At 44.6% G+C, this 14,317-nt stretch overlaps 1 protein-coding gene across 1 annotated transcript in view; it reads left to right on the forward strand.

Annotated features, from left to right (window-relative positions):
• Positions 1-13,973, forward strand: part of LOC137290580 (large ribosomal subunit protein uL13m-like) — a 421,196-nt gene extending 407,223 nt beyond the window's left edge. Inside the window, exon 8 of the mRNA XM_067821621.1 lies at positions 13,964-13,973. The gene's annotated coding sequence lies outside the window, so the exon portion shown is untranslated. The remainder of the gene's footprint in view (positions 1-13,963) is intronic.
• Positions 13,974-14,317: the final 344 nt, after the last annotated feature.

Consider the following 14,317-nt stretch of genomic DNA (forward strand, 5'->3'; position numbering starts at 1 on the left):
CCTCATGGATATGTCTATCTCATGAACCTTTCTCTCTACCTCATGAACTTTTCTCTCTATCTCATGGATATGTCTACCTCATGAACCTTTCTCTCTATCTCATGGATATGTCTATCTCATGAACTTTTCTCTCTATCTCATGGATATGTCTATCTCATGAACCTTTCTCTGTACCTCATGGATATGTCTATCTCATGAACCTTTCTCTCTACCTCATGAACTTTTCTCTCTGTCTCAGGGATATGTCTACCTCATGAACCTTTCTATCTCATGGATATGTCTATCTCATGAACCTGTCTCTCTACCTCATGGATATGTCTACCTCATGAACCTTTCTCTCTATCTCATGGATATGTCTATCTCATGAACTTTTCTCGCTATCTCCTGAACCTTTCTCTCTATCTCATGGTTATCTCTATCTCATGAACCTTTCTCTCTGTCTCAGGGATATGTCTACCTCATGAACCTTTCTATCTCATGGATATGTCTATCTCATGAACCTGTCTCTCTACCTCATGGATATGTGTATCTCATGAACCTTTCTCTCTATCTCATGGATATGTCTATCTCATGGACCTTTCTCTCTATCTCATGGATATGTCTATCTCATGAACCTTTCTCTCTATCTCATGGATATGTCTACCTCATGAACCTTTCTCTCTATCTCATTGATATGTCTATCTCATGAAAATTTCTCTCTATCTCATGGATATGTGTATCTCATGAACTTTTCTCTCTATCTCATGGATATGTCTATCTCATGAACCTTTCTCTGTACCTCATGGATATGTCTATCTCATGAACCTTTCTCTCTATCTCATGGATATGGCTACCTCATGAACATTTCTCTCTATCTCATGGATATGTGTATCTCATGAACTTTTCTCTCTATCTCATGGATATGTCTATCTCATGAACCTTTCTCTCTACCTCATGGATATGTCTATCTCATGAACCTTTCTCTCTATCTCATGGATATGGCTACCTCATGAACATTTCTCTCTATCTCATGGATATGTCCATCTCATGGAACTTTTCTCTCTAACTCATGGACCTTTTCTCTCATTTGGTTCAGCTCCTGGACCCTTTTTTCCCTATCTCATCTCACGGACAAAGACAAACAGTACGATCGAAATATTACGTGCAAGGAGGCAATTCGTTATCATTTCATTTTTTCCAAGTTCCTGTTCTGACATTCTCGCATGGTATACACCCCAACGGTTCGGTCTGTCTTCGCGGTCTGCAATAAAAACAGGTCCACGAGTCCTTGGCGGTGTGTAATACCTGTAGACTGAACTCTACTGTGTTGCTGAGAGCCGTGTTGTCAGTTGCCTGTACACGATTGTTTAAACACAGTTGTAGAAAATGTGACACACTGACCTGTGCACTAAAAATACACTAGCTTCCCTGCGTGATGTGTGACGTGTAATACACTTATTGGCTGACATCGTGATGCTGCTTTGCGGCACGTGCCTCTATTGAATGACTGTGAGAATTGGGAGGGAAGGGGGCTTTTGGCGGTAAACCCCGGCTCTGATCGTCTCAGCCACCAAATCAGAAACAAGGTTGAGACTGTGATATTTCTAATATATCCCTTCCGCAAACATTCCGCCACAGCGATATTCTACATGTGTTCTGAAATAGAAGCACTGCCGGCTATAGAGCGCCCTTGTTGTGTTTGTTGGGTCTTCAGTCACTGGCTCATGTCTTAAGAATGTCAGCTACTGTTGCTCATATGTTCACAGCGTCGAACACAGACTTAACGATCGAAGTACTCCTGGCTTCCAAATCCCATGAGGGGCCGATGGCGTTGTATTCAAGCAGGAGCAATGGAGTTCAATACACCTGGCATCTTAACCAAAAAATCAAACATAATTAAAACACAATTATCACTTATTCATGACACTTAATATACATTGCTGCTTGTAAAAAACAAATAAACAAAAATATAAGCGTACAATCGCGATTCAAAAGTGCAATATTTTGTACTTGGGCTTACTTCCCTCGAAACGAAGTCCTCGGGAGACCGAACCCAGTCATAGCAGGTGGGGGTGCACTCAAGTGTAACGATGGCTTGCGATTGGTTGGTTCATTTGCTGATGCGCTGATGGCGTATTGTGTGTGCAGAAAGATGATCTGTTTGATGGGCATTTTAGAAGTATGGCGAGTCACAAGAAAGTAAGATTCTTTATGGAACTTTTCTTATTGCATTTGATGCGTCGTTTCAGTATGTATTCATTTACCGTTGTCAAACAAAATCATATACAATAGAAAAACTTGTAATCCATGAAGAATGTATATAGAGATGTTGGGTTTTGTAAATACATTGTTCTCTGAATTTGCGAATTTATGTAAGGAGTAGATTATTTACTTGTTTGTGTACACAACCAAGACTAGATTGCTGCTCACGACCTCATACTCTGGGCATGCATACTGTTTCAAGCTCCGCGAACCTATTCACTGCGCATGCGTCATGGGCGCAGCGCAGCACAGTGGTTGAAACCACTTTTTCCCCCAGCGCTGGGGGAAATTTAGTGAATCGTTTACGACTTCGCGGGATTTTTTTCATCGCGTGTTTTTCAACTTTATAGGTTGATTTAGCATTTTTGATTATTAGTTTCGGTAAGTGCATACCTAAAGGTACCAGAATCTGCAACGTTGTGTTTTACGTTGCATGTGACCTTTAAACACTCCCATATATGGTCAGACCACATACAACTTCGACACTTCTCTATCTTGCCCCAGGTTCAAGAAGTCCGATTCCTGGAGTTGCGCCAGGACACCCCGATTCCCAGTCAGTAGCTAATTCTTGGACTGCCAGCTCCACTCCAAATCGTCTGAGACCCACATCACACCCCTCCCACGATGGCGGTCACTGTCTTCAGCCACTTTAGCTCCCCAGTCCTTTCAACTAAACCTAAAGACCTTGGTGAGACATCATCCTCAGCTTCAGGCAGCCATATACTCCCACCATGTCCAGGTCAGGATCGCTTTGTCAGAGTTTGTTTCTACCAAAGGTATGTATTTTCAGAGACTTACAGTTACACTGTCGATATTTTCACATGGTGGGATCTTATCAAGTGTATACTTAATATAATAATGTACAGGACATTCATCCTCTGATAATTCGTATGCAGGAAGTCATGCGTTGTGTTTTTATCTTTACCTTATAACACAAGCAGACTAATTGCAAACAAAGTCGGAAAATGAGAACATTTCCTCTCTGTCGCCTATGAGGACTGTGACCGGAGAAATGGTCAGCCATAACATGCTATCTTCCTGTGTAAGAGGAAACATGACTACAACGAGGAACTGGATGGTCACCGTGCACACCTGTTGGTGTCGGCGATTATTGATATGTGACTGATTTAGCTTCCTTGAGCGTTTACCCGTGATCAGCTCCCCTCGTTCCAGCGTGTCAGACAAGAAGTGAACAACCCAGTCCTTCTGGCTCGACGGACAAACACTGGGTGCTTGGTGCTATATAAATGCTCTTATTATCATTTTAAACACTTGTCTGTTTAATCTGCCAATATGTACAACCAAGGGAACAGGTTTTTATTGTTAACACTTTACCGAATATCAACATATGATCAAACGGGAGAAATACAGCAATGATATAGAAAGATGGGGATCTGTTGTACAACATCTTATTAATGAAGATTTCTTAGCAAGAACTAGTGCCACTATTACATTTATGAACTGCCTTCCCGGCTGTGCCTGCGAAACTGCGTATGTGATATGTTTCGCCGTTCACGAAAACGTGAATGCGATCTATACCTTCTCTGCTTTGACATAAGAACGAGTGAGATCTACATCTTCTCTGTGCTGACGTAGCAACGAGTGAGATCTACATCTTCTCTGGTTGCCGTAAGAACGAGTGAGATCTACATCCTCTCTGGGGCAGTGGGGTAGCCTAGTTGTTAAAGCGCTCGTTTGTCACGCCGAAGACCCGAGTTCGATTCCCCACATGGGTACAATGCGCGAGGCCCATTTTCTGGTGTCCCCCGCCGTGATATCGCTGGAATTTTGCTAAAAGCGGCGTAAAACCAAACTCACTCACTCACTCACTACATCCTCTCTGGTTGGCGTAAGAACGAGTGAGATCTACATCCTTTCTCTTTGCCATAAGAACAAGTGAGATCTACATCCTCTCTGTGTTGTCGTAAGAACGAGTGAGATCTACATCCTCTCTGGTTGGCGTAAGAACGAGTGAGATCTACATCCTTTCTCTTTGCCGTAAGAACAAGTGAGATCTACATCCTTTCTGGTTGCCGTAAGAACGAGTGAGATCTACATCCTTTCTCTTTGCCGTAAGAACAAGTGAGATCTACATCCTCTCTGCTTTGACGTAAGAACGAGTGAGATCTACATCCTCTCTGTGCTGACGTAGTAACGAATGAGATCTACATCTTCTCTGTGCTGACGTAGTAACGAGTGAGATCTACACCTTCTCTGTGTTGCCGTAAGAACGAGTGAGATCTACATCCTCACTGGTTCTCGTAAGAACGAGTGAGATCTACATCCTCTCTGGTTGCCGTAACAACAAGTGAGATCTACATCTTGTCTGTTTTGCCGTAAGAACGAGTGAGATCTACATCCTCCCTGGTTGCCGGAAGAACGAGTGAGATCTATACCTTCTCTGGTTGCCGTAAGAACGAGTGAGATCTACATCCTCTCTGGTTGCCGTAAGAACGAGTGGGATCTACATCCACTCTGGGGCGGTGGGGTAGCCTAGTTGTTAAAGCGCTCGTTTGTCACGCCGAAGACCCGAGTTCGATTACCCACATGGGTACAATGTGCGAGGCCCATTTTCTGGTGTCCCCCGCCGTGATATCTTTGGAATTTTGCTAAAAGCGGCGTAAAACCAAACTCACTCACTCACTCACTACATCCTCTCTGGTTGGCGTAAGAACGAGTGAGATCTACATCCTTTCTCTTTGCCGTAAGAACGAGTGAGATCTACATCCTCTCTGTGTTGTCGTAAGAACTATTGAGATCTACATCCTCCCTGTGTTGACGTAAGAACGAGTGAGAGCTACATCCTCCCTGGTTTGACGTAAGAACGAGTGAGATCTACATCCTCTCTGGTTTGACGTAACAACGAGTGAGATCTACATCCTTTCTCTTTGCCGAAAGAACGAGTGAGATCTACATCCTCTCTGGTTGCCGTAAGAACGAGTGAGATCTACATCCTCTCTGTGTTGTCGTAAGATCGAGTGAGATCTACATCCTCTCTATGTTGTCGTAAGAACGAGTGAGATCTACATCCTCACTGGTTGCCGTAACAACAAGTGAGATCTACATCTTGTCTGTTTTGCCGTAAGAACGAGTGAGATCTACATCCTCCCTGGTTGCCGGAAGAACGAGTGAGATCTACATCCTCCCTGGTTGCCGTAAGAACGAGTGAGATCTACATCCTCTCCGTATTGATGTGAGAACGAGTGAGATCTACATCCTCTCAGGGGCGGTGGGGTAGCCTAGTGGTTAAAGCGCACGTTCGTCACGCCGAAGACCCGAGTTCGATTACCCACATGGGTACAATGTGCAAAGCCCATTTTCTGGTGTCCCCCGCCGTGATATCGCTGGAATTTTGCTAAAAGCGGCGTAAAACCAAACTCACTCACTCACTCACTACATCCTCTCTGGTTGGCGTAAGAACGAGTGAGATCTACATCCTTTCTCTTTGCCGCAAGAACAAGTGAGATCTACATCCTCTCTGTGTTGTCGTAAGAACTATTGAGATCTACATCCTCCCTGTGTTGACGTAAGAACAAGTGAGATCTACATCCTCTCTGGCTTGACGTAAGAACGAGTGAGATCTACATCCTCTCTGGTTTGACGTAAGAACGAGTGAGATCTACATCCTCTCTGGTTGCCGTAAGAACGAGTGAGATCTACATCCTCTCTGTGTTGTCGTAAGATCGAGTGAGATCTACATCCTCTCTGTGTTGTCGTAAGAACGAGTGAGATCTACATCCTCTCTGGTTGCCGTAAGAACGAGTGAGATCTACATCCTCCGTGTGTTGTCGTAAGAACGAGTGAGATCTACATCCTCTTTGGTTGCCGTAAGAACGAGTGAGATCTACATCCTCTCTGGTTGCCGTAAGAACGAGTGAGATCTACATCCTCTCCGTATTGATGTGAGAACGAGTGAGATCTACATCGTCTCAGGGGCAGTGGGGTAGCCTAGTGGTTAAAGCGCACGTTCGTCACGCCGAAGACCCGAGTTCTATTCCCCACATGGGTACAATGCGCGAGGCCCATTTTCTGGTGTCCCCCGCCGTGATATCGTTGGAATTTTGCTAAAAGCGGCGTAAAACCAAACTCACTCACTCACTCACTACATCCTCTCTGATTGGCGTAAGAACGAGTGAGATCTACATCCTCTCTGTGTTGTCGTAAGAACGAGTGAGATATACATCCTCTCTGATTGCCGTAAGAACGAGTGAGATCTATACCTTCTCTGGTTGCCGTAAGAACGAGTGAGATCTACATCCTCTCTGGTTGCCGTAACAACAAGTGAAATCTACATCTTGTCTGTTTTGCCGTAAGAACGAGTGAGATCTACATCCTCTCTGGTTGACGTAAGAACGAGTGAGATCTATACCTTCTCTGGTTGCCGTAAGAACGAGTGAGATCTACATCCTCTCTGGTTGCCGTAAGAACGAGTGAGATCTACATCCTCTCTGTGTTGTCGTAAGAACGAGTGAGATCTACATCCTCTCTGTGTTGTCGCAAGAACGAGTGAGATCTACATCCTCTCTGGTTGCCGTAACAACAAGTGAGATCTACATCTTGTCTGTTTTGCGGTAAGAACGAGTGAGATCTACATCCTCCCTGGTTGCCGTAAGAACGAGTGAGATCTATACCTTCTCTGGTTGCCGTAAGAACGAGTGAGATCTACATCCTCTCCGTATTGATGTGAGAACGAGTGAGATCTACATCCTCTCTGGGGCGGTGGGGTAGCCTAGTGGTTAAAGCGCACGTTCGTCACGCCGAAGACCCGAGTTCTATTCCCCACATGGGTACAATGCGCGAGGCCCATTTTCTGGTGTCCCCCGCCGTGATATCTTTGGAATTTTGCTAAAAACGGCGTAAAACCAAACTCACTCACTCACTCACTACATCCTCTCCGGTTGTCGTGAGAACGAGTGAGATCTACATCCTCTCTGGTTGTCGTAACAACAAGTGAGATCTACATCTTGTCTGTTTTGACGTAAGAACGAGTGAGATCTACATTCTCTCTGTGTTGACGTAAGAACGAGTGAGACCTGACGTGTTATGCACATATGTTCGATAAGTGTTAAATTTTATTAAGATTTGAAATGTTCTCTTTTGTTTGATAATCGTACAACTTTTTTCACAGTATGGAAAAACACATCATTAATACTATCGTGCGAGGATGTCGGTAACTCAACCGACATCCAGACTTTGAGTAACCGACATCCTCGCGCGATTTTATAAATATTTATTCTTCAACATATAGACATTAATGAGCAAATTCATTGCATTCGATGTATTTGCACCATCAAGGTTTATCAGTGTGCTAATATGCTCTTCATATGCTCTTCACAGATGAGAGCTGACTCAATTTGTCCTTCTATGATAGTTGACAAAGAATGGAGTGCGAATCGCACGCGCAACTGTGGTAACGCATTTAACGGATATGACGGACGTCGGTGATGACTTGAATAACTCTTACTGGACATACTCCGCTGCACATGGCCGGACAGCGTTACCGGACAGCGTCCCCGGACAGCGTTACCGGACAGCGTTACCGGACAGCATTATCGGCACGAGATTCTGGTTTCTATAGCAGTATCATTCCTGCAAGCTTCTATGATGCTCTTATGCTCCATCCTCTTTACTGCAAGACGACAACGTTAGGCCTGATGCGTGGGATGAACTCAATGGACGTGTGTACACACGTCACCCAGCGCGATGTGATCTGCCAGGACTCCGCAGAGTTCTAGTAGGGGAATGAACGTGATAGGGAACACCAGAACAAGGTGCACTTGGTGTATAATACTGGTGTTTGCTAGTGTTGTTTGAATTGTTTAAACTGTTTGTCTGTATGTCACGGTGTGTCACGTTTGTCAGCATCGTTCATTCGATAACTTCTTCTCTATGTGTAAGTGTTAATGAGGTGAGTTGTACGTATTAGTGAGGTGAAGGCGATGTGTTAGTGAGGTTAAGGGTGAGTTTAAGCGAGGTGTGGGGTGAGTGTAAGTGAGGTGATGGGTATGTGTTAGTGAAGTTAGGGGTGAGTGTAAGTAAGGTTAGGGGTGAGTGTTGGTGACGTGAGGAGTGAGTGTTAGTGAGGCGAGGTTTGAGTGTAAAAGAGATGAGGTGTATGTGTTAGTGAGGTGGCGGGTGAGTGTTAGTGAGGTGAGGGGTGAGTGTAAAAGAGATGAGGTGTATGTGTTAGTGAGGTGGCGGGTGAGTGTTAGTGAGGTGAGGGGTGAGTGTAAGTGACGTGATGGGTGAGCGTTAGTGAGGTGAGGGGTGAGTGAGTGTTAGTGAAGTGAGGGGTGAGTGTTAGTAAGGTTAGGGGTGAGTGTTAGTGACGTGAGGAGTGAGTGTTAGTGAGGTGATGGGTATGTGTTAGTGAAGTTAGGGGTGAGTGTTAGTGACGTAAGGGTGAGTGTTAGTGAGGTGAGGAGTGAGTGTCAGTGAGGTGAGGTTTGAGTGTAAAAGAGGTGAGGTGTATATGTTAGTGAGGTGGCGGGTGAGTGTTAGTGAGGTGAGGGGTGAGTGTAAGTGACATGATGGGTGAGCGTTAGTGAGGTGAGGGGTACGTGTTAGTAAGGTGTTAGTGTTTACGTGTGAGGTGATGGATGTGTGTTAGTGAGGGGTACGTGTTAGTGAGGTGAGGGGTGAGGTGATGGGTATGTGTTAGTGAGATGAGGGGTACTTGTTAGTGAGGTGATGGGTACTTGTTAGTGAGGTGATGGGTACTTGTTAGTGAGGTGATGGGTACTTGTTAGTGAGGTGATGGGTATGTTTGATGGGCAATACAGTAGGATCGAATTCTACGGAACGAATATTCCAGCAATATCACCTCGGGTCACAACACTGCCTGTGGGTTCGTTTACGTTTATTGCATGTGGACTGAGATCCATCCCCTGCAGTTCTGAGTGTGGCTGTTGACCGAGACGTCATTACATTATATCAGTGAAATCTACGCCGTCGTTTACGGCTTAACTGCCCAATACTATATGCCCCAAAGTGTCAGGAAGGGCCTTGCTGTCGGCTACTCCATCAACAGTGTCATTAGGTTGGTACTTGGTGCACTATCGGGACAAAAATGCCTTGGGGAAGGTCACATGATGTGTGCAGGCCCCTTATGACGTCACGTGATGCAGTGTTTTGACAGGTTGACTTGACGATAGTGATCTCGTCACGAAACAGACTTTTAGATGAGCAATATCTCACTTAGCAGATGGCGTTGACGCTGATAAAGGGGATGTCAGTTCAGTATTATGGAACTACGCGTAAATCATACTCACTCAATGTTGAGAGGCCATGAAAGTGTTCATGATAACAGTTTGTGCAGTTCTTAGACTTTGATAAACGATATGATATTTCTGAATCCACTAAGTCAACCCTCAGCTCACTTTGTCATGTTTACCTCAGCGAACACTCACTCACTCAGTGACAAGATGACAGGGTTAGTAGACTGTGTTGCCGAACACTCACTCAGTGACAAGATGACAGTGTTAGTAGACTGTTACCGAACACTCACTCAGTGACAAGATGACAGTGTTAGTAGACTGTGTTACCGAACACTCACTCAGTGACAAGATGACAGTGTTAGTAGACTGTGTTACCGAACACTCACTCAGTGACAAGATGACAGTGTTAGTAGACTGTTACCGAACACTCACTCAGTGACAAGATGACAGTGTTAGTAGACTGTGTTGCCGAACACTCACTCAGTGACAAGATGACAGTGTTAGTAGACTGTGTTGCCGAACACTCACTCAGTGACAAGATGACAGTGTTAGTAGACTGTGTTACCGAACACTCACTCAGTGACAAGATGACAGGGTTAGTAGACTGTGTTGCCGAACACTCACTCAGTGACAAGATTACAGTGTTAGTAGACTGTGTTACCGAACACTCACTCAGTGACAAGATGACAGTGTTAGTAGACTGTGTTGCCGAACACTCACTCAGTGACAAGATTACAGTGTTAGTAGACTGTGTTACCGAACACTCACTCAGTGACAAGATGACAGTGTTAGTAGACTGTGTTGCCGAACACTCACTCAGTGACAAGATTACAGTGTTAGTAGACTGTGTTACCGAACACTCACTCAGTGACAAGATGACAGTGTTAGTAGACTGTGTTGCCGAACACTCACTCAGTGACAAGATTACAGTGTTAGTAGACTGTGTTACCGAACACTCACTCAGTGACAAGATGACAGTGTTAGTAGACTGTTACCGAACACTCACTCAGTGACAAGATGACAGTGTTAGTAGACTGTGTTGCCGAACACTCACTCAGTGACAAGATTACAGTGTTAGTAGACTGTGTTGCCGAACACTCACTCAGTGACAAGATGACAGTGTTAGTAGACTGTTACCGAACACTCACTCAGTGACAAGATGACAGTGTTAGTAGACTGTGTTGCCGAACACTCACTCAGTGACAAGATTACAGTGTTAGTAGACTGTGTTGCCGAACACTCACTCAGTGACAAGATGACAGTGTTAGTAGACTGTGTTACCGAACACTCACTCAGTGACAAGATGACAGGGTTAGTAGACTGTGTTGCCGAACACTCACTCAGTGACAAGATGACAGTGTTAGTAGACTGTGTTGCCGAACACTCACTCAGTGACAAGATGACAGTGTTAGTAGACTGTTACCGAACACTCACTCAGTGACAAGATGACAGTGTTAGTAGACTGTGTTGCCGAACACTCACTCAGTGACAAGATGACAGTGTTAGTAGACTGTGTTACCGAACACTCACTCAGTGACAAGATGACAGTGTTAGTAGACTGTGTTGCCGAACACTCACTCAGTGACAAGATGACAGTGTTAGTAGACTGTGTTACCGAACACTCACTCAGTGACAAGATGACAGGGTTAGTAGACTGTGTTGCCGAACACTCAGTGACAAGATGACAGTGTTAGTAGACTGTGTTGCCGAACACTCACTCAGTGACAAGATGACAGTGTTAGTAGACTGTTACCGAACACTCACTCAGTGACAAGATGACAGTGTTAGTAGACTGTTACCGAACACTCACTCAGTGACAAGATGACAGTGTTAGTAGACTGTGTTACCGAACACTCACTCAGTGACAAGATGACAGTGTTAGTAGACTGTGTTACCGAACACTCACTCAGTGACAAGATGACAGTGTTAGTAGACTGTTACCGAACACTCACTCAGTGACAAGATGACAGTGTTAGTAGACTGTGTTGCCGAACACTCACTCAGTGACAAGATTACAGTGTTAGTAGACTGTGTTGCCGAACACTCACTCAGTGACAAGATGACAGTGTTAGTAGACTGTGTTACCGAACACTCACTCAGTGACAAGATGACAGGGTTAGTAGACTGTGTTGCCGAACACTCACTCAGTGACAAGATGACAGTGTTAGTAGACTGTGTTGCCGAACACTCACTCAGTGACAAGATTACAGTGTTAGTAGACTGTGTTACCGAACACTCACTCAGTGACAAGATGACAGTGTTAGTAGACTGTGTTGCCGAACACTCACTCAGTGACAAGATTACAGTGTTAGTAGACTGTGTTGCCGAACACTCACTCAGTGACAAGATGACAGTGTTAGTAGACTGTTACCGAACACTCACTCAGTGACAAGATGACAGTGTTAGTAGACTGTGTTGCCGAACACTCACTCAGTGACAAGATTACAGTGTTAGTAGACTGTGTTACCGAACACTCACTCAGTGACAAGATGACAGTGTTAGTAGACTGTGTTGCCGAACACTCACTCAGTGACAAGATTACAGTGTTAGTAGACTGTGTTACCGAACACTCACTCAGTGACAAGATGACAGTGTTAGTAGACTGTTACCGAACACTCACTCAGTGACAAGATGACAGTGTTAGTAGACTGTGTTGCCGAACACTCACTCAGTGACAAGATTACAGTGTTAGTAGACTGTGTTGCCGAACACTCACTCAGTGACAAGATGACAGTGTTAGTAGACTGTTACCGAACACTCACTCAGTGACAAGATGACAGTGTTAGTAGACTGTGTTGCCGAACACTCACTCAGTGACAAGATTACAGTGTTAGTAGACTGTGTTGCCGAACACTCACTCAGTGACAAGATGACAGTGTTAGTAGACTGTGTTACCGAACACTCACTCAGTGACAAGATGACAGGGTTAGTAGACTGTGTTGCCGAACACTCACTCAGTGACAAGATGACAGTGTTAGTAGACTGTGTTGCCGAACACTCACTCAGTGACAAGATGACAGTGTTAGTAGACTGTTACCGAACACTCACTCAGTGACAAGATGACAGTGTTAGTAGACTGTGTTGCCGAACACTCACTCAGTGACAAGATGACAGTGTTAGTAGACTGTGTTACCGAACACTCACTCAGTGACAAGATGACAGTGTTAGTAGACTGTGTTGCCGAACACTCACTCAGTGACAAAATGACAGTGTTAGTAGACTGTGTTGCCGAAGACTCACTCAGTGACAAGATTACAGTGTTAGTAGGCGGTGTTGCTGAACGTTAGGAATCACCCGAAGAAGAGTCATGAATTATTAAAGCACATCCAGGTTTTGAGAGCAAGGGACATTGAAGCACTGATCCTGTTGGAACTGAGACCGTTGAACTGAGACCGTTGAACTGAGACTGTTGAACTGAGACTTTTGAACTGAGACTGTTGAACTGAGACCGTTGAACTGAGACTGTTGAACTGAGACCGTTGAACTGAGACTATTGAACTGAGACCGTTGAACTGAGACCGTTGAACTGAGACCGTTGAACTGAGACCGTTGAACTGAGACTGTTGAACTGAGACCGTTGAACTGAGATTGTTGAACTGAGACTGTTGAACTGAGACTGTTGAACTGAGACTTTTGAACTGAGACCGTTGAACTGAGACTGTTGAACTGAGACTGTTGAACTGATAGCATAGAACTGAAAGTACATGTAAGAAACATGTTAATGAAACAATAGAATGAGTTTGGACTATACACATATTTTGAGTGACACACATTAAGTAAAACCTCTATTGTTTTAGCTTGTTGAGAAAAAGATATGTGTGTCACTCTGTCTCTCTGTCACTCTGTCATTTAGTAAGGTGCACGCATTAAACACTTCCTTGACTTCGCACTTGTACCCGTCATGCAGCCGCAGTATTGTAGCAATGTGACCTGGTGGAGGGCAGTGGAATCAATAAATGAACCAACCACTCGACTAAAGTATGTAGAAAAGGCACTAAAATCTCCACTCTGTCGTCTTTTATCAAGCTGATGTCAAGCACACATTTACTTAAGCTGTAGAGGAGTTTTATTGCTAGGTCTAACTCATTTTCTGTCAACATATTGTCACTTCTTGGAGTTCACGGTTCCTGAGTGGCGCCTGGCTAAAGCTCTTAATCCATGTCTAAGGACAGTGAGTGAGTTATCTTCCCCTAGTCTTCATACTTGACATGGCAGTTATAAATATGTCAGATCATTCTCTCTACTCGATTACAGTGAAGATTACCCTGAGAGTCAACGATTCATCAAAGAGGGCAGCGACCAGAAGATGACTGGGTATCACATTATGACTGGTGGTCCTCATCCCACACATGCAGGTGTGTCAGTTATTTTCCCTGCATGATTCACGCCTCCAACACTGGAATGTGTTTAAATTTTATTTAGAATATATACTCCACTGTGCTTTACACATGAACTCTTAGTTTCCCAACATTTTCTCACCTCATGAGGACCAATATTATCTACGATGTAAGCTGGGCTTCCCTGTGAGTCAACCCGTGAAGGTCCGGGGTAGAATAGGCCTTCAGCAACCCATGCATGCCATAAAAGGCGATTATGCTTGTCGTGACAGGTGACTAACGGGATCGGATGGTCAGGTTCGCTGGCCTGGTTGGAACATGTCATCGGTTCCCAGTTGTGCAGATCGATGCTGATGCTGGTAATCAGCGGATTGTCTGGTCCAGAGTCGATCATTTACAGACCGCAGCCATACAGCTGGAATATTGCTGAGTGCGGCGTAAAACTAAACTCACTCACTCACTCCCTGTGAGTCAGTAAGTCGGGTTGTTTAGCAGCTTTTTCGGCAGTATCGACACAAATGT

The sequence above is a fragment of the Haliotis asinina genome, chromosome 7 (genome assembly GCF_037392515.1).
Source record: "Haliotis asinina isolate JCU_RB_2024 chromosome 7, JCU_Hal_asi_v2, whole genome shotgun sequence".
NCBI lineage: Eukaryota > Metazoa > Mollusca > Gastropoda > Lepetellida > Haliotidae > Haliotis > Haliotis asinina.